The sequence below is a fragment of the Schistocerca gregaria genome, unplaced genomic scaffold (assembly GCF_023897955.1).
Source record: "Schistocerca gregaria isolate iqSchGreg1 unplaced genomic scaffold, iqSchGreg1.2 ptg000378l, whole genome shotgun sequence".
Taxonomy (NCBI): domain Eukaryota; kingdom Metazoa; phylum Arthropoda; class Insecta; order Orthoptera; family Acrididae; genus Schistocerca; species Schistocerca gregaria.
Genome location: NW_026061824.1, coordinates 15049742 through 15057320, shown reverse-complemented (window position 1 = coordinate 15057320; position 7579 = coordinate 15049742).

The window sequence follows — 7579 nt, the reverse complement described above, 5'->3', positions numbered from 1 at the left end:
AGATGATGCTTCTAATTTGATGTAATAGCCAGTAAAAAGTAGTACAATTCAAGTTTTAGGTATCGATTATTGATTTTTTAGCTGGCTTTGGTGCCTTGGACATGAGCTAGGACCTTAAGATTCTGCATGAAAGGAGGACTAGCAGCCGAGTTGCACGGGAGAATGTGAAAAGTATTCATATGTAGTAAAAACCTGAGAAATCCGTCCGTTTTCGTCATTTGTTATCGAATCGACTTAAAGCTAGATCGTCACATTGGCGCTCTTCTCTCTGAAACGGTTGTACTTATCGTCTTCAAAGCTATGTCGCGTGCTGCGGTATGCGGAGACACTAAAAGCACCATAGTAGAACACAGATGAAGCTTCTAAGTTGATGTGATAGCCAGTAAGAAGTAGTACAATTCAAGTTTTAGGTATCGATTATTGACTTTTTAGCTGGCTTTGGTGCCATGGACATGAGCTAGGACCTTAAGATTCTGCATGAAAGGAGGACTAGCAGCCGCGTTGTACGGGAGAATGTGAAAAGTGTTCATATGTAGTAAAAACCTGAGAAATCCGTCCGTTTTCGTCATTTGTTATCGAATCGACTTAAAGCCAGATCGTCACATTGGCCCCTATTTCTCTGAAACGGTTGTACTTATCGTCTGCAAAGCTATGTCGCGTGCTGCGGTGTGCGGAGACACTAAAAGCACCATGGTAGAACACAGATGATGCTTCTAAGTTGATGTAATAGCCAGTAAGAAGTAGTACAATTCAAGTTTTAGGTATTGATTATTGACTTTTTAGCTGGCTTTGGTGCCTTTGACATGAGCTAGGACCTTAAGATTCTGCATGAAAGGAGGACTAGCAGCCGCGTTGCACGGGAGAATGTGAAATGTGTTCATGTGTAGTAGAAACCTGAGATATCCGTCCGTTTTCTTCATTTGTTATCGAATCGACTTAAAGCCCGATCGTCACATTGGCCGCTCTTCTCTCTGAAACGGTAGTACTTATCGTCTGCAAAGCTATGTCGCGTGCTGCGGTATGCGGAGACAATAAAATCACCATAGCAGAACACAGATGAAGCTTCTAATTTGATGTTATAGCCAGTAAGAAGTAGTACAATTCAAGTTTTAGGTATTGATTATTGACTTTCAAGCTGGCTTTGATGCCTTGGACATGAGCTAGGACCTTAAGAATCTGCATGAAAGGAGGATTAGCAGCCGAGTTGCACGGGAGAATGTGAAAAGTGTTCATATGTAGTAAAAACCTGAGAAATCCGTCCGTTTTCGTCATTTGTTATCGAATCGACTTAAAGCCAGATCGTCACATTGGCCGCTCTTCTCTCTGAAACGGTTGTACTTATCGTCTTCAAAGCTATGTCGCGTGCTGCGGTATGCGGAGACACTAAAAGCACCATGGTAGAACACAGATGAAGCTTCTAAGTTGATGTAATAGCCAGTAAGAAGTAGTACAATTCAAGTTTTAGGTATCGATTATTGATTTTTTAGCTGGCTTTGGTGCCTTGGACATGAGCTAGGACCTTAAGATTCTGCATCAAAAGGAGGACTAGCAGCCGAGTTGCACGGGACAATGTGAAAAGTGTTCATATGTAGTAAAAACCTGAGAAATCCGTCCGTTTTCGTCATTTGTTATCGAATCGACTTAAAGCCAGATCGTCACATTGGCCGCTCTTCACTCTGAAACGGTTGTACTTATCGTCTGCAAAGCTATGTCGTATGCTGCGGTAGGCGGAGACACTAAAACCACCACAATTGAACACAGATGAAGCTTCTAAGATGATGTAATAGCCAGTAAGAAGTAGTACAAATCAAGTTTTAGGTATCGATTATTGACTTTTTAGCTGGCTTTGGTGCCTTGGACATGAGCTAGGACCTTAAGATTCTGCATGAAAGGAGGACTAGCAGCCGAGTTGCACGGGAGAATGTGAAAAGTATTCATATGTAGTAAAAACCTGAGAAATCCGTCCGTTTTCGTCATTTGTTATCGAATCGACTTAAAGCCAGATCGTCACATTGGCCGCTCTTCTCTCTGAAACGGTTGTACTTATAGTCTGCAAAGCTATGTCGCGTGCTGCGGTATGCGGAGACACTAAAAGCACCATAGTAGAACACAGATGAAGCTTCTAAGTTGATGTAATAGCCAGTAAGAAGTAGTACAATTCAAGTTTGAGGTACTGATTATTGACTTTTTAGCTGGCTTTGGTGCCTTGGACATGAGCTATTACCGTAAGATTCTGCATGAAAGGAAGAATAGCAGCCGAGTTGCACGGGAGAATGTGAAAAGTGTTCATATGTAGTAAAAACCTGAGAAATCCGTCCGTTTTCGTCATTTGTTATCGAATCGACTTAAAGCCAGATCGTCACATTGGCCGCTCCTCTCTCTGAAACGGTAGTACTTATCGTCTGCAAAGCTATGTCGCGTGCTGCGGTATGCGGAGACAATAAAATCACCATAGCAGAACACAGATGAAGATTCAAATTTGATGTAATAGCCAGTAAGAAGTAGTACAATTCAAGTTTTAGGTATTGATTATTGACTTTTAAGCTGGCTTTGATGCCTTGGACATGAGCTAGGACCTTAAGATTCTGCAACAAAAGGAGGACTAGCAGCCGAGTTGCACGGGAGAATGTGAAAAGTGTTCATATGTAGTAGAAACCTGAGATATCCGTCCGTTTTCTTCATTTGTTATCGAATCGACTTAAAGCCCGATCGTCACATTGGCCGCTCTTCTCTCTGAAACGGTAGTACTTATCGTCTGCAAAGCTATGTCGCGTGCTGCGGTATGCGGAGACAATAAAATCACCATAGCAGAACACAGATGAAGCTTCAAATTTGATGTAATAGCCAGTAAGAAGTAGTACAATTCAAGTTTTAGGTATTGATTATTGACTTTTAAGCTGGCTTTGATGCCTTGGACATGAGCTAGGACCTTAAGATTCTGCAACAAAAGGAGGACTAGCAGCCGAGTTGCACGGGACAATGTGAAAAGTGTTCATATGTAGTAAAAACCTGAGAAATCCGTCCGTTTTCGTCATTTGTTATCGAATCGACTTAAAGCCAGATCGACACATTGGCCGCTCTTCTCTCTGAAACGGTTGTACTTATCGTCTGCAAAGCTATGTCGTATGCTGCGGTAGGCGGAGACACTAAAACCACTACAATTGAACACAGATGAAGCTTCTAATTTGATGTAATAGCCAGTAAGAAGTAGTACAATTCAAGTTTTAGGTATCGATTATTGACCTTTTAGCTGGCTTTGGTGCCTTGGACATGAGCTAGGACCTTAAGATTCTGCATTAAAGGAGGACTAGCAGCCGAGTTGCACGGGAGAATGTTAAAAGTATTCATATGTAGTAAAAACCTGAGAAATCCGTCCGTTTTCGTCATTTGTTATCGAATCGACTTAAAGCCAGATCGTCACATTGGCCGCTCTTCTCTCTGAAACGGTTGTACTTATCGTCTGCAAAGCTATGTCGCGTGATGCGGTATGCGGAGACAGTAAAAGCACCATAGTAGAACACAGATGAAGCTTCTAAGTTGATGTAATAGCCAGTAAGAAGTAGTACAATTCAAGTTTGAGGTACTGATTATTGACTTTTTAGCTGGCTTTGGAGCCTTGGACATGAGCTATTACCTTAAGATTCTGCATGAAAGGAGGAATAGCAGCCGAGTTGCACGGGAGAATGTGAAAAGTGTTCATATGTAGTAAAAACCTGAGAAATCCGTCCGTTTTCGTCATTTGTTATCGAATCGAGTTAAAGCCAGATCGACACATTGGCCGCTCTTTTCTCTGAAACGGTTGTATTTATCGTCTTCAAAGCTATGTCGCGTGCTGCGGTATGCGAAGACACTAAAAGCACCATAGTAGAACACAGATGAAGCTTCTAAGTTGATGTAATAGCCAGTAAGAAGTAGTACAATTCAAGTTTTAGATATCGATTATTGATTTTTTAGCTGGCTTTGGTGCCTTGGACATGAGCTAGGACCTTAAGATTCTGCATCAAAAGGAGGACTAGCAGCCGAGTTGCACGGGACAATGTGAAAAGTGTTCATATGTAGTAAAAACCTGAGAAATCCGTCCGTTTTCGTCATTTGTTATCGAATCGACTTAAAGCCAGATCGTCACATTGGCCGCTCTTCTCTCTGAAACGGTTGTACTTATCGTCTTCAAAGCTATGTCGCGTGCTGCGGTAAGCGGAGACACTAAAAGCACCATAGTAGAACACAGATGAAGCTTCTAAGTTGATGTAATAGCCAGTAAGAAGTAGTACAATTCAAGTTTTAGGTATCGATTATTGATTTTTTAGCTGGCTGTGGTGCCTTGGACATGAGCTACGACCTTAAGATTCTGAATCAAAAGGAGGACTAGCAGCCGAGTTGCACGGGACAATGTGAAATGTGTTCATATGTAGTAAAAACCTGAGAAATCCGTCCGTTTTCGTCATTTGTTATCGAATCGACTTAAAGCCAGATCGTCACATTGGCTGCTCTTCTCTCTGAAACGGTTGTACTTATCGTCTGGAAAGCTTTTTCGCGTGCTGCGGTATGCGGAGACACTAAAAGCACCATAGTAGAACACAGATGAAGCTTCTAAGATGATGTAATAGCCAGTAAGAAGTAGTACAATTCAAGTTTTAGGTATCGATTATTGACTTTTTAGCTGGCTTTGGTGCCTAGGACATGAGCTGGGACCTTAAGATTCTGCATGAAAGGAGGGCTAGCAGCCGAGTTGCACGGGACAATGTGAAAAGTGTTCATATGTAGTAAAAACCTGAGAAATCCGTCCGTTTTCGTCATTTGTTATCGAATCGACTTAAAGCCAGATCGTCACATTGGCCCCTCTTTTCTCTGAAACGGTTGTACTTATCGTCTGCAAAGCTATGTCGCGTGCTGCGGTGTGCGGAGACACTAAAAGCACCATGGTAGAACACAGATGAAGCTTCTAAGTTGATGAAATAGCCAGTAAGAAGTAGTACAATTCAAGTTTTAGGTATCAATTACTGACTTTTTAGCAGGCTTTGGTGCCTTGGACATGAGCTAGGACCTTAAGATTCTGCATGAAAGGAATAATAGCAGCCGCGTTGCACGGGAGAATGTGAAATGTGTTCATATGTAGTAGAAACCTGAGAAATCCGTCCGTTTTCGTCATTTGTTATCGAATCGACTTAAAGCCCGATCGTCACATTGGCCGCTCTTCTCTCTGAAACGGTTGTACTTATCGTCTGCAAAGCTATGTCGCGTGCTGCGGTATGCGGAGACAATAAAATCACCATACTAGAACACAGATGAAGCTTCTAAGTCGATGTAATAGCCAGTAAGAAGTAGTACAATTCAAGTTTTAGGTACTGATTATTGACTGTTTAGCTGGCGTTGGTGCCTTGGACATGAGCTAGGACCTTAAGATTCTGCATGAAAGGAGGACTAGCAGCCGAGTTGCACGAGAGAATTTGAAAAGAGTTCATATGTAGTAAAAACCTGAGAAATCCGTCCGTTTTCGTCATTTGTTATCGAATCGACTTAAAGCCAGATCGTCACATTGGCCGCTCTTCTCTCGGAAACGGTTGTACTTATCGTCTGCAGAGCTATGTCGCGTGCTGCGGTATGCAGAGACACTAAAAGCACCATAGTAGGACACAGATGAAGCTTCTATGATGATGTAATAGCCAGTGAGAAGTAGTACAATTCAAATTTTTGGTATCGATTATTGACTTTTTAGCTGGCTTTGGTGCCTTGGACATGAGCTAGGACCTTAAGATTCTGCATGAAAGGAGGACTAGCAGCCGCGTTGGATGGGAGAATGTGAAAAGTGTTCATATGTAGTAAAAACCTGAGAAATCCGTCCGTTTTCGTCATTTGTTATCGAATCGACATAAAGCCAGATCGTCACATTGGCAGCTCTTCTCTCTGAAACGGTTGTACTTATCGCCTGCAAAGCTATGTCGCGTGATGAGGTATGCGGAGACACTAAAAGCACCATAGTAGAACACAGATGAAGCTTCTAAGTTGATGTAATAGCCAGTAAGAAGTAGTACAATTCAAGTTTTAGGTATCGATTATTGACTTTTTAGCTGGCTTTGGTGTCTTGGACATGAGCTAGGACCTTAAGATGCTGCATTAAAGGAGGACTAGCAGCCGAATTGCACGGGAGAATGTGAAAAGTATTCATATGTAGTAAAAACCTGAGAAATCCGTCCGTTTTCGTCATTTGTTATCGAATCGACTTAAAGCCAGATCGTCACATTGGCCGCTCTTCTGTCTGAAACGGTTGTACTTATCGTCTGCAAAACTATGTCGGGGGCTGCGGTATGCGGAGAAACTAAAAGCACCATAGTAGAACACAGATGAAGCTTCTAAGTTGATGTAATAACCAGTAAGAAGTAGTACAGTTCAAGTTTTAGGTATCGATTATTGACTTTTTAGCTGGCTTTGGTGCCTTGGACATGAGCTAGGACCTTAAGATTCTGCATTAAAGGAGGAGTAGCAGCCGAATTGCACGGGAGAATGTGAAAAGTATTCATATGTAGTAAAAACCTGAGAAATCCGTCCGTTTTCGTCATTTGTTATCGAATCGACTTAAAGCCAGATCGTCACATTGGCCGCTCTTCTCTCTGAAACGGTTGTACTTATCGCCTGCAAAGCTATGTCGCGTGATGCGGTATGCGGAGACACTAAAAGCACCATAGTAGAACACAGATGAAGCTTCTAAGTTGATGTAATAGCCAGTAAGAAGTAGTACAATTCAAGTTTTAGGTATCGATTATTGACTTTTTAGCTGGCTTTGGTGCCTTGGACATGAGCTAGGACCTTAAGATTCTGCATTAAAGGAGGACTAGCAGCCGAGTTGCACGGGAGAATGGGAAAAGTATTCATATGTAGTAAAAACCTGAGAAATCCGTCCGTTTTCGTCATTTGTTATCGAATAGACTTAAAGCCAGATCGTCACATTGGCCGCTCTTCTCTTTGAAACGGTTGTACTTATCGTCCTCAAAGCTATGTCGCGTGCTGCGGTATGCGGAGACACTAAAAGCACCATAGTAGAACACAGATGAAGCTTCTAAGTTGATGTAATAGCCAGTAAGATGTAGTTTAATTCAAGTTTTAGGTATCGATTATTGATTTTTTAGCTGGCTTTGGTGCCTTGGACATGAGCTAAGACCTTAAGATTCTGCATCAAAAGGAGGACTAGCAGCCGAGTTGCACGGGACAATGTGAAAAGTGTTCATATGTAGTAAAAACCTGAGAAATCCGTCCGTTTTCGTCATTTGTTATCGAATCGACGTAAAGCCAGATCGTCACATTGGCCGCTCTTCTGTCTGAAACGGTTGTACTTATCGTCTGCAAAGCTATGTCGCGTGCTGCGGTATGCGGAGACACTAAAAGCACCATAGTAGAACCCAGACGAAGCTTCTAAGTTGATGTGATAGCCAGTAAGAAGTAGTACAATTCCAGTTTTAGGTATCGATTATTGACTTTTTAGCTGGCTATGGTGCCTTGGACATGAGCTAGGACCTTAAGATTCTGCATGAAAGGAGGACTAGCAGCCGCGTTGGATAGGAGAATGTGAAAAGTGTTCATATGT